The following is a 14,251-nucleotide window of genomic DNA, read 5'->3' on the forward strand; positions in this document are numbered from 1 at the left end:
AGGGCCAAGCGGTGCCCATTCCATCAAGCCTACACTGACAGGCATTCTGACTTGGAAGCGTCCTAGATCGCACGTTCGTCTCCGATGGCGTACTCGTCGCCAAACTCCGGTCCTTCCATGTCTGGTCAATAATATACTAGTGGCAAGCCAATGAGTACTTTGAATGTACTCGCAAACAACCCATGATATGAACATTTATAGCGAAGAATAACAGTAACATATATCTTTGGTGGAATGCAATTTGGTGGAATGATCAGGTATATGCAACAAGTTAAAGAATTATTCTTTAAGAACAGGTTACAGATATCGACATATCTGACCCAGGGCTGAACACACCGGGTTCACCCTATATGCCAAGTCATCGGACTTGTCATAATCTCAATGTATTAATGAGGGCTAAACCATCCGGGTTTACCCTATATGCCAAGTCATCGGACTTGGTCATATTATTGTGATTATCATAACAACACCTTTTTCACACCACACACACACACTTTTGGTTTATGCGGAAACGCTGGACGTAGTTTAAGCAGCACCACCCAACTGTCCTTGACCTTGGACACGGCTATTCGAATAGTTTGACACTCTGGAGAGGTAGTACGCTGGACCCACGAGAAACGGGAAACTTCCGTGTCATCCACGACTCGCGGTATATCACGTATACCCGAGGTAAGTACCCGATCATCATCTTTCCCCTGACGATACTAGACAAAGAGGTCCACTCAAGTGGTACCCAGCCCACATGTTGTACGTCTTACGAGCACCAACTCTGGACTGTATCAACCATGCAGGGACCAACGGTGTGCCTGGAACTCATAATAATGGCATAGTCGTCCTACCTGGCACGACCCCATCACGAGAGTGACAACGATCACTCCCGCCACTAGTAATGTGGCTCTTTGCTAGTACCGACCAGAGTAATCAACAAAGCCCCGTCCCGTAAAGAGGTATCGTGGTTGTACTGGTAAGGTTGGGACGGTCGACACATCATAAATCTAATCCCATTTCCGAAACCATACTCACACAAAATCACCGATGCATCACTTCACCAAAAGTGATCACCAACTCATCATCACCCTCGGGCATTAGTGGCACCCGACGGGGTTTTCATGAACTCTTTATTTAACTCATCATCATGCTCATGATAAAATGCTCTATCTTTACTTGTCAACATGGTATTAACATGACCCTCACGGGGTAGGGTCAAGCTCGATGCAATGATCTTACTCTACTAGGCAACATGACAGTAGCATGATCCTCATAAGTGGTAGGGTCAAGCTCATCATGCTTGTGCTCGGAGGAGCCATATGAATAACATCACTGTCATGCAAGTGCTTCGATGAAGCCTTCGGTACCATCACACCAATGATGAACCGGCATCGTGATCACATGCAACGGGAAAATACCAACTATACTAGCATGCAACAATGTTTGTGCTCAAGTCATGGTCAAAGGCTGCTTGCCTTGGTCAGCTAGGTATCCGGGGTCTTCGAGGTCTTCCGCTCCGGATCCTCCGTCACTCGGTAACTCTACCGTCGAGAAAAGAATAAATAAATAATAGCTCACACTAAAACAGATTACAAGGTGCTTTTAAAAATGTTGCAAAGCTTGAATAAATTCAGTTTATTATTTTGGAAAATGTTTCCTATGGTTTTTATTAGCTAAGCATATTTATTTAAAAGCAAACATAAGCAAACAAATGCTTTTAATATAATTTTATTATACCAAAACAGTTTCTGTTTTTGATAAATGTCAAACTCTACAGAATCAATTACTACACATTTTTAGAAAATTGTTGGTGGAAGAATCATATTTTTCTACTGGCTAAATATTTTTATAAAAATCATTTAAGTTGCAGGTTAAAAATAAAAAGAAAAGGCCAGGGGGGCGACCCAGCCGGCCCAGCCAGCAGACCGGCCACCAGGCGCGCGCGGGCCAGGTTCAAACCTGACCTACGGGCCCCTGGGGTCAGTGTCAGCGGCTGCGCACGCTGGCTGCCCCACGGCACCGACAGGTGGGCTCCACCTGTCGGGTCCTTCTCCTACCTCCAGCCAGAGAGGTGAAGACGGACGCCGGCGAGGCTACCGTTGTCCTCAGGCCAGTCTAGGAGCGGGAATGGATCCTTCGTTCCTCCGCCTACCTGCTCGTGGTCGGGACGTCACCGGAGGTGGTCTGGGTCGCCGACAACGAGGTGACCCTGGCGGAAGGGTTTCGGGTTGGCGTCGAACTAGTGGCTAGGGGCACGGATACGCTCGGGCAAGTTGGGGGAAGTGATCCTGGCGTCAAGGGGAGTGTAATGGGAGGTCGGGCAGCGCAGGAGCCGGCGTATAGCCGGAGATCGAGCGGAGCTCCAAGGCGGAGGGGCCTCGGTCGATCTCGAGCACCGGGGCTCTGCGAGCTCGATTGCGTGGCTAGGGGGAGTCTACTGGTTGTGTTGAAGCTGTCTGGAGGGTGCTGGGGTGCCGGGGGGACCTATTTATAAGCCAGCGGCGGTGAGCCGACTCGGGCGCGCCGGTGACTCACCGTGGCGCGCGTGGGAGCACAGTGAGGTGTTGGCCGCGAAACCACGGGTTCGGGACGTGGTTTAGGACCTCCTGGTGCATCGGCCGCAGAGGGAAAGCGAGTGGGGTCGAGCCGCAGCGACCGTGCATGCTCGGCCGCGTCGGGCGCGCACGGGCACGCGTCGCCTGAGCTCTTGCGCGAGGGGAGGGGGTCCCTGGGGGTAGCTTTGCACTGAATGGCTGCCGGGGGAGCGTTTGGCCATTACTGGGGAGGTTGGGACTGGCCGGGGCGACGTCCCCTTGCTGGAGGCTCTCTGCAGCGCGCCCAGAGCGCAGTTTTGGCATGCCACGGCATGCTGGCGCGCTCTGGGGCACTTGGGACGTGTCCTCTATGTCCTGAGTGTTGCTGGGAGTGTGCCTAGCCATTGTGGGTTAGTGGGAGCTCGAGCTAGTCAAGGGAGGCAAGGAACACTAGTGTTGCCAGTACTGCCCTGCGGCTCAAATTGAAGTTCTTGTCACTAGTGCTTGGAGTTGGGGAGGGGCTGGTTGACTGGGTGCTCAGGGTGTTCTAGGGCTCTAACTCACCAAGTTTGGGGCCTTGCCATTGGGTAAAATAGTGGCTAGGAGGCTTTTTACCTTCCTGTCAGTAGGTGTTCGACAGTGATTTGGGGTGCTTCCACTCCACCACTGGAACTGAAACTTATCAGGTTTGGTCTTGGGGTAAAAACATGGGGTTTCACCAAATTGAGCTCCATTGAACAAGTTTGGCTTTGTAAACTTGAAAATGCCTCAAAATGACCAGTACTGTCCTTTACAAAGGAAGTGTGGCCAAACAGAGTCTCACAAATCCCATCTTTGGTGTGGAGTCCTCATTTGGGGTGTCAAACACCTATGCAAAGTTTCAGCTCCATTGGAGAAACTTTGCAATGTAGAGTTGTTCCAACTCTTCTTTGGACAAAGAGGGTTTTGGGCTCATTATGTGCACTTCCCCACCTTGGATCAAGGTGAGATTTTATGTGAGCACCTAATATGGCTTGGGAGGGCTCTTGTAATTTTATGGGAATTTACTGAGATCATTTCCTTTGGAAACATCTCAAAAAGCTAAAACAGACAGAAATGGTTTACAGGGTTTTACTCAAATAATATTAATATAAAATAGGGTTTAAAATCTTATATATGGAAAATATATGTCCTTCTGAGCTTCCATGAATTTACTCAGAATTTTCTAAGGCAGGAAAGCAATTTTCCTTGTGGGAATATCATTCCTGGCCTTAGAAACAGACATAATTATAAAATAGGAAAATAATATTTTAAATCACCAATTAATTTTTTTAATGAATGAAAATAATATGTGGATGAGATCACCAACTTTGGTTGGAAGTTCCACTTGGCTTCATGAGCTAGTAGTGTATCCCAACATGATGAAGGTGATCTTGATATAAAGGAAAAAGGGTTTTTGAAGAGAGCAAAATAATAAGTTTTTCATGGGTTTGAGTCATCAAACAAGCAATCATTCACTCAAACAAGGGCTTACATTTCACTCACAACATTGTTTGAAAAAGTTTTAACAAGCTCTGATTTTTGCAACATAAAATACTTGTGGTGAAAAACAGGGTGTGACAGAATCTTCCGCGAGCTGAACCGCTACGAGTACGACTACACCAACCGCGTTCATAGTAACGCTTCCGCTTAGCGATCTTCAAAGGTATGAAGATTCTCTACCCCTTTCTCGTTGTCGGTATCTCCTAGATGGATCATGGTGAAGCGTAGGAATTTTTTTGAATTACTACTACGATCCCCAATAGCATGTATTCTTTTGGCTTGTTGGGAACAGGGTAGCCCCTAGTGGTCATCCTACTCGCACACTTCTCGACGTCTCCCAATTTGGCTTCCTTGTGCCCTTCCCGCACAAATATCCCCTCGAGGGGAGCAGTGGGCTTATGTATCATTATTGCATTCCTGTTCAGGCTTGGATCAAATCCAAGCCCTTCTTTAGCCACAACCTCCTTGTGTTGACTCAACACTTCATTGAGGTTCTTTTGTCTTTGGACACATGACATGAGCCCTTTTTTGATTTGAGCTTTTAGCAACCGATTCTCCTCAAGAACACTAGCTAGGTCACCACTGGGGTTAGTACCACAAGCATCAACATTTATAACAGCAGAGCAGTAAACTTTGCCTAGAATGTTAAGATATGTAAGCTTGAGTTCGTCAAACTTCTTTGTAAGAGTGTTGAGCTCTACCTCCTTTGTGTTGAAAGAAAAATGTAAGAGCTCACAATCTTTAGAAAGAGCGGAGTGAGACTTCTAAAGCTTACACTTGTTTCTTTCTAACACTTCATAAGCATATTTAGTCTTTCTCAAAGAGGCAAGTTCTTCATTGTTCTTATCAACATTTGCACCTATATTTAAACACAATTCGTCATTACGTGCTTCCTCATATAGGACTTTCTGCTCAAGGATTTTGCATTTTTCCTTTTCCTCGGTAACAAGGGTTTGAAGTCCCTTAATGGAGGTGGTGTGCTTACTCACCATCTCCATAAGCATAAGAAACGTAATGAGCTTCTTTCCTTTGAGATAGCACACAACTTTCTTCATTTTAGCAAACATAGCATCACTGATTTGAGTCTCATGATCATGATCCTCGTCATCAAGTTATTCATCACTAGATGTGTTGGAGGAAAGTAGAGAAGGGTTAGGTCGTGGAGTTACCTTCACCTGGTCCGAAGATGTCTCTCCCTCATCATCTTCCATCGCATCTTGAGCCATGAGGCATTTGTGTGCATTACCTATGTAGTCTTTCATGTAGTTGTATGTGACAACAATCACCACTTTTGTTGACCAGTGTTAGTGTGGTTTGAGTGTCTTGTGCTACGCCTGCAACACCCCCAACATCATTGGGGTCGGATTCATCTTGAGAAACCATTTCCTTCCCATATCTTTTTCTAAACATGGAATTTGATGGGTTAGGAAACTTCTTCTTCACAAAGGTCTTCGGAAATCTTGGTTTGTCTTCTCTCTTCTCATAAGGACACGCGTTTGAGAAGTGGTTGGTTTATTCACAATTGTAACAAGTCCTTACTTTCTTGTTTTGGAATATTCCCTTGAATTTTACAGCATTGAACTTCTTGACAAAGAGAGCCATGTCTTCATATGAGAGCCCGTCATATGATTCATCTTCACAGCCTTCCTCTTCTTCTTTACTGACATCATCATCATCCTTCACGTGTTTGGCCTTCAAGGAAAGATTTGTCTTGGGTGATGAGAAGCCATGCATAGCAAGATGCCTTGTAGCATTGGCCTTTGATTCTTCTTATAGTTGGAAGGTAGAGATGACATCATCAGGAGACATGTCCTTAAAACCATGTTCTCTCGTTATGTCCCATACCATTTGATGGTGGTATGGGGAAAGAGCATTTAGAATTTTATCCACAAGAAAACGTTTCGTCAGATTAAATCCACCTTGACTCTTTTCACAATCATATGATTCTATGTAGGCAACAAGTGTCATCAATCTTTCAAGAAGATTCTTGGGGTTTTCTCCTTTCTCCATGCAGAAGTATTGCAATGCTCGTTTTGCAATCTCATATTGTGCAAGACGAAGAGAGGATGTTCCCGTCTTGGTCATGACAATACTATCCCAGAGTTCTTTTGCATTTGATAAGTGAGTGTAAGGCCTTTTCTTCTTGTCAGATATGCCTTTTCTTATGAGCATGATCGCGGTTTCATTGAGGTCTTTATCATATACTTCACTAGGTGTAACTTCTCTCCAGGATCTCCAGCATCTCATCGTTGGCAAAGCTAAGATGATCCTGCATAAAAACTCTCAACAAAGAAAAATTGGGAGTGTCATCAAGTAAAGGAGGATTTCCCCCGGCATTGTACTTAGGTTTCTCCACTCTAGGTTTAGCGTATAGCCATAGATCACGAGTGTTGTTGTCAGATGGAGCTTGTTGGCCCAAATTAGGAATGGATGGAGTTCATTATTTTACCACACGAGTTGGTTTCTCCGGTGATGTAATTTTCACACCAAATCTTCCAACCTCATTTTGAGCAAATCCTTAATAGAAGCATCATGATCCTCTTTCTACTTAGCGAGGGCCCGTTTGAGATCTTCACAAGTGAAATCTCTCCCTTCATCCGTGGATGAAGCTCCTCCTTCAAGAGGAGGAGCAGGCAGCGGGTTCCCAACCTTATCCATCTCGCTTTGGGTGGTTAAGCCACTGAATTAGAGCACGAGGCTCTAATACCAATTGAAAGGATCGAGATGGACCTAGAGGGCGTGAATAGGTACAATTACAAATTTTAATTGTTTCTTAGCAATTTTAGGCAATAATGTGGAATATGAAGGTGAGCCTAACAATTGCAAATATGGTAGTTGTGCTACGCGTACTGAGCAAGACAACAATTAATTAAAGAGTTAAGCACAGGCAATGCAAGTAATATAAGAAATATTAAAAAGACCAATAACCACAAGTAGAGAGCTAGGGTTAGGGATAACCGCAGCTCCGAGAGGCGAGGATGCATGCTGATGTTCACTTCCTTCGAGGGAAGCTACATCACCATTTAGAGAGGTGGATGTTACCACGAACGCACACCAACGCCACGAAGTCTCACCCTATTCTCTCTTTGAGACAGCTCCATGAAGGCGATTCGCAACCTCTATTGGTAGACCTTGGGGTGGTCTCGAAACCCTCACAAACTTTCCGGGGGTAATCACAATGAACAATTCCTTGCGGAGTACTCCTACCGCCTAGGAGTCTCCAACCTCCAAGAGTAACAAGATGCATCGTGAAAACAAGGGGGAATCAACTTTTTCTTTGGTGAATGTGTAGATCAGGCACTCCTCCTTCACTCCTCAAAAGATCAAGAGCTTTGGTTGGCTAAGGAGGGAGAACTCCAGGAAATAGAGGTCTGAAAATGGTGGAGAGAGAAAAATGGAGTTGTTGCCATGCCTAGGGAAGAACAAGGATATTTATAGGTGGGGAAGAAATCCAGCCATTGGGGGGCAGATTTCTGCCAACCCCGGAACTTCCAGGGGACTAGAGGTTCCGGACCCCATAAGTTCCGGCCAGGTTCAGGGCAAGTTCCTACTTAAATAGAATGATTGCACCCCGGTTGGAGTCCCTCGGAAGTAGTCAGGATTGGGATGGTAGTTCCTGAGCCTAGAAGTTTCGGTCGCCCCGGAAGTTCTGGTTCTCGGAAGTTCCGGCAGGGTCTAGCAAGGTTCCGGTCTAAACTGAAACATTGCACAGAGGCTGGCAGTTTCTTTGGTTGGCCCGGAAGCTCCTTGGAACTTCTGGTCCCCGGAAGATCCGGCCATCCCGTAAGTTCCGGCCTAGACAGAGGCTTTGCACTGTGAATTTTGACAGGTTTGAGAAATGGTTTTCCAGAACCTAATTTTATGAAGAGTTGATTCCCACATAATTTTCACGATGCATCCCCTCTTAATACTGCGGTTTCCCTAAGGACTCAAGAAAGGAAGAAAAATTTCATGGAACTCCATCTTTTTCTTTTTCCGAGTAGAGGGGAAATAACCATCCATGCTTCTCTCTACTTTTGTCGGAGTTGTTTACACTAGATCGTGTGGTTTGAAATACTAATGAAATTTTCATAGATGTCAAAAATATATAAGGGCAAAGATGCACTTTCACTAACCATGTAAATGACCAATTCCTTTTGACTCTCTAAATATATATAAATGAAGCATGAGAGTTTATTTCTTTCTACCAAATACCACGCTCTAATAAATATAAGTGAAGCAGAAGAGCATTCTACAAATAACAGTTTTTTATATGTAGAGAAACAAGCAATCCAAAATTAAAATGATATAAGTGAAGCACATGAAGCATTCTATAAAGCCATACTCAAAAGATATAAGTGAAGTGCAACGAGCAGTCTATAAATCAACCATGGACTATCTCATACTAGCATGGTTCATAAAATAAAAGTGAAAACTAAACACAAAAGACGTTCCAATATTTGCGCATATCAAGTGAACGAAACAAATACGAAAGCATATCGATACTTGTTGAAGAAAGATGGGATGACTTAGGGGGAATCACCAAGCTTAGACGCTTGAGTCTCCTTGGATATTTACTTGGGGTTCCTCGGGAATCCCCAACCTTGAACTCTTGCATGTCCTCCATCTACTCATATCAAGACATCCTCAAACTTTGAACACTTCATCCACACAAAACTTAACAGAAAACTCGTGAGATCCGTTAGTATAATAATGCAAATTACTACGTTAAGCATTGTTGCAAATCCATTCATGTTTTGTTTTTTCATTATAGATATTGTAATATGCCTTCTCAATGGCTTATACCATCGATACAATTGGTAGTTTCATCAAAACGAGCAAAACAATGCATAAAAAACAATCTGTCAAAAACAGGACAGCCTGTAGTAATGTCCACATTGACCATACTTACATAACTTAAACAATTCTTAAAGAATGAAGAAATAAAAAAAATTCATAGCATTATTGTGTAAAAATTTCAGAAACTTTCAATGTTCCAGTAAAAAAATGTAAATTTATGCACTACAGCCAAAGTTTATGTTTTTGCACCGCACATACCAACAAGCAATCTAATCATCCTAAAGGCAAATTTTGGCACATTGTTTTTATAATACAATGGATTTGTACAAGGGGACAATTAATTTTGTTAGAAACTCATGAAAAACTCTACATTGTTTCCATGAGCATGAACACAAGTGTTCAAGGTTGACCCTCACTTCTCCAATGCATAACCTTCCAATCGCTTCTCTTTTTGAAAAAGTTTTAAGTTCTCCTCTATATTTTTTTTGTTTTTAAACCTTTTAAAATCACTCAACAAAAATAAATGACTCTTTAAAACTTCTCGGTTGTCTCCCTAGCAGCACTTTCTTTAAAGCCATTAAGCTAGGCATAAGGTGTTCAAGTAATGGATCCACCCGGATCCCAAGGTATATCAAAGACAATTTTAAATAACAATGATTTGTAATTTAGTAGTGATCACAAAGCAACATATATCATGCAATGATGAAGTCTAACTCTCTTCCTATGCATCGGCATGTCATAAAAGAACAATTCATGCACATCAATTAAAGGAAAATACATAGCATAAACAGTTTCCTGCAATTTAATCGTGTTGGAAACATACAAAGGTGGAGATATAGTTCCTCTCTCATAATAACTGCAAGTAGGAGCATCAAGCACATGCATATTATATCCATAAAATTCATCATGTGTAATGGTACAACGCAGCCCATCAATACAATCATTAATAAGAGCAAACTTCTCTGAAATAATGTAGTTGGGAGAATTCAAAAAGATAATAGGACTATCATGTGTGGGTGCAATAGTAACAACTTCATTATTAACATAATAAACTATAGAAAGTTCATATTCACAAGCATAATTCATATTGGCATCTTGGCCACACGCATAGAAAGCATCAATTTCATCAAAAAGGGATATTTCAAAAGAATCAACAGGATCATAGTTGTTATCATAGCATTCATCCTTCCGTATGTACGAAAGGAAATTAAACAATGTATGAGTTGAAGAGTTACTCTCATTAGAAGGTGGGAATGGGTAGCTAATCCTCTCTAGCTCCTTTGGTTCTTTTCTCTCGTCCTCATCTTTTTCATCTAATGAGCTCAGGGTTTCAACAATTTCTTCTTCCATAGATTCCTGCAAAATGTTAGTTTCCTCCAAGGAAGCACGCATTCTCTCAACAAATTCATTGAAATGGGAATTGTGTTCATAATTATCATAGCAATATTTAAGTATGGCAAAAATTTCAGATTTGTAAAGAATAGAATCATTCTTTTCAATCAAAGAAGCAATTTCATAAGCACCCTTAAAAACAACAATTTTTTCTATTTGTTCCACATCATAGTAATCATATGAACCATTAGCATAAGAAGCCAAGGTTTCATTATCATTAAAGTCACATTGAAAGGGAAGGTGTGAAGTCTCCATCTTATAGCAACAAGTATAATCACACCTCAAGTATAAATTCCAAGCATACCAACGCAACATTTAAATTTGATGTCATAAGTGTTTCCCTTTTTGAGTCAAGCGATAATCCCTAAAATACTCATGTTGATCCAACATGTATCCCATCATCAAGTTCAATGGGGGAATTATCAGGATTATCAAAGTAGTATTTATTGTTTTCCATATAATCATCATCATGGGTTTCAGGAGGTTCCCCATCTCCATGAGTAGCAAGTACAACAAATTGTTTTGGTGTTCCGTGTTCCATATCGATAACTAAAGATATAAAACAACTAACAACAAAAATAAAAATTACTTAGTGATAAATCGAACAAGCAGACACGAGAATATTCACCCGACTCTATTACTCCCCGGGAATGGCACAAGAAAAAGGTCTTGATAACCCACAAGTATAGGGGATCGTTTGTAGCCCTTTTCGATAAATAATAGTATAAAATCCAAGGAGGAGCTAAAGGTACAACAAATATTACCTCAAGCTCTATCTACCACTAATACAACTCTACACACACTTAACGTTTGCTTTACCTAAAACTAGAATAAAACTAGAAGTACTTAGTAGGTGTAATAGATATGTTTGGAAGATAATAAAGAACAAGTCAATAAAAGTTAGGTGATGTTTTCAAGAAAATAAAGAGCGTGTAAACAAAAGTTAGGGGTTGTTTAGGAGAAATCTTCTTTTGTAACGCAAGAAAAAGGTTGTCCATAGGCAAGTGAATATAACATGATAGATAATTATCATGTGCAATGAGGGAGAGGCATACGCTAATACACTTTCCGTACTTGGATCATATGCACTTATGATTGGACCTATAGCAAGCATCCGCAATTACTAGTAATCATTAAGGTAAACCCAACCATAGCATTAAACATCAAGTACTCTTTACTCCCATATGTGCACAACTCCCTTACCCGGGGGTAAGTTTCTGTCACTCTCACCACCCACTATAAGAAAATCATAAACATATTGCAAACCCTCCAGCGTGTATCCTTCACGTGTGTGCCTCACGGAAGGCACCTTAGAACAACACCATAACAACACACAACTCATATCAATAACATCATATCACAATTAACCCATAGGACAAAATGGATCTACTAAAACATCATAGGATAGCCACATATTATTGGGAAATAATATGTAGTGCTGATCACCATGCTTAAGTAGAGAGTTACAACGGGAAAAGAGGTATTACACCAGTGCATAATGGGCGAGAGAGTTGGTGTTCACGAATGCAAGATTGTTGATGTAGATCGATGTCACGTTCCATGCCTCGGGGGCGCTCCGGCACCACCAGGATAGAGGGGAGAGAGCCCCCATCCTTACACTTCTTCCTTGCCCCCTCCCCTAGAGGGGAGGAGAACTCTCCCTCTGGTCCATGGCCTCCATGGCGGCGAAGGGGCAGGAGCCCCTCCGAGATTGGATCTCCCTCTCTTTTATCTTCTGTTTCGCGTTCCTATTTTCTGGCCCTTCACCGTTTCTTAAATACCCATAGATCCGTCACTCTGATCGGGCTAAAATGTTTACACGATTTTTTTCATAAATTTCTTACTTGCACCGGAAGAAGAGCCCCAACCGACTCACGGTGTGGCCACTAGAGGGTAGGGCGTGCCAGGGTGTATGGGCCACGCCCTCGTGGGTAGTAGAGGGCATGGGTCTCAGTTTAGTTGATTCCACCTCCAAAAAATCACATAAATTCCAAAATAATTCTTCATATTATCGTGTTTCGACATTGTTTGATATGGTAATTCTGCGAAATAAAAAACATGCAACAAACAGGAACTGGCACTTGATAGTGGATCAATATATTGGTCCAATAAATCATATAATATGTTGCCAAAAAAATGTGAAAGTTGTATAATATTGCCATGGAACAATCAAAATTATAGTTACGACGGAGACGTATCATGGCAGACACGTGAAAGATTCATGTTGGAGGGTTTGCAATATGTTCAGCATTCGCTTATAGTGGGTGACTAGAGTGACAGAAGCTTACATCCGAGTAAGGGAGTTGTTTGTGTATGCTGAGGGACTCCGAGATTAAGGGGTCCTCACGTAGTCGCCTTGCTATGAAGAGGCCGGCCGAATGGGCCATACTAATTGGAGGCCCGACTGTGTGGTCATCTCGTATTCAAGGAGGAAAGCATCGAAGACCGGCATGGCGTCTAAGTAAAGTAGACTAGGTCGGTCATGCCGCCATCAGTAGGAGGTCGGTTGTATGTAACCTAAATCCACTGGTGGCTATATAAACGGGGGGTCCTCGTCCATGTAGGCAAGTAGACTCATCTAGGATATAGTCCATATGATCTCGAGGTGGATCAACTTTGTAATCATCGTCCACATCAATATAATCAAGCAGGACGTAGGGTTTTACCTCCTCAAGAGGGCCGAACGTGGGTAAATATTGTCTCCCCTTTCTCCTGCAACCCATCGATCCAAGGTCCATAGTTCGGGACCCCCTACCCGAGATATGCCGGTTTTGACACCGACATTGGTGCTTTCGTTGAGAGTTCCGCTGATTGGATTGCCGTAAGGATCAATGGTATGCCTAGTCATCAGCGAGGAGATCCTCAATAAGGATGTTTTTGTCCCCACATAGATCTTCGCATTTGGAAGCATCGTTCTGCACGCCAATCCAGTCGGGAATTTAACCCCCGGTCAAGAGGTCGGGAATTTAACCCCCAGTCAAGAGGTCGGGTTCGTGAGCCTACAGTTCATGGTTGACCCTCGAGGAGACCTTGTGTTAACAAGACTTCTAGCTCCTTTCGTTGGACCCGTAGGTCCCGATTCTTCGGCTTCGGAAACCGCGTATCTCGCCACTACGACGACCTTCACCCCTAGTCCGGCCGTAGATCTCGATGTGTTCAACACGCCCAAACTCATATCAGCAAAAGACACCTCAGAGGCGACCTTGAGCGCCGCTGGAGCACCAGTGACACAGGCTAACCCCGAACTCATAGGAGGCACGAACTCCACCGAAACCCCGGTACTACACGAACTACTCGACCAGATCCAAGCCATGGGCACTATAAGCAATCCGGATACGATCTACAATCAAATCGGGCTTCGACCCGAGGACTGGGAAATTCACGTCCCGCCCATCACGCATCTAATCAACGTTGTCGAGTACCCGGATAAGGACTCCCCGCACCACCTACCGTAATTAAGGACGGTATACGTCCTGGTCACTCATCATCCAGACTTATTGGACAATCCGGAGTATATATCTCGCGACGACAATGTTTCGGGGCCAGTGGCTGATTGATATGTCCATTTTGCATCATGCTTTCATGTTGATATTTATCGCTTTATGGACTGTTATTATACTTTGTGTAACCTTACTTATGCATTTTCTCTCTTATTTTGCAAGGTTTATTTGAAGAGGGAGAATACCGGCAGCTGGAATTCTCGACTGGAAAAGGAGCAAGTCTGAGTGCTCTATTCTGCGCAACTCCAAATGTCCTGAAAATCAACGTGGATTTTTTTGGATTTTATAAAAAATACTAGGCAAAAGAAGTATCAAAGGGGAGCAACCAGGGGCCCAAAAGCCTGGTTGCCGTGGCCTACCCCCCTAGTCGCGGCAACAGGGCTTGTGGGCACCCTGGTGGCCCACTGGCCCCCTCTTTTTCTATATGAAGGGTTTCGTTCCAGAAAAAATCATTCGAGAGCTTTTTCGTGGTTTCGCCGCCGCCACGAGGCGGAACTTGAGCAGATCCAATCTAGAGCTCCGGCAGGACGATCCTGC

Source organism: Hordeum vulgare, chromosome 1H, assembly GCF_904849725.1.
Source record: "Hordeum vulgare subsp. vulgare chromosome 1H, MorexV3_pseudomolecules_assembly, whole genome shotgun sequence".
Lineage (NCBI taxonomy): Eukaryota > Viridiplantae > Streptophyta > Magnoliopsida > Poales > Poaceae > Hordeum > Hordeum vulgare.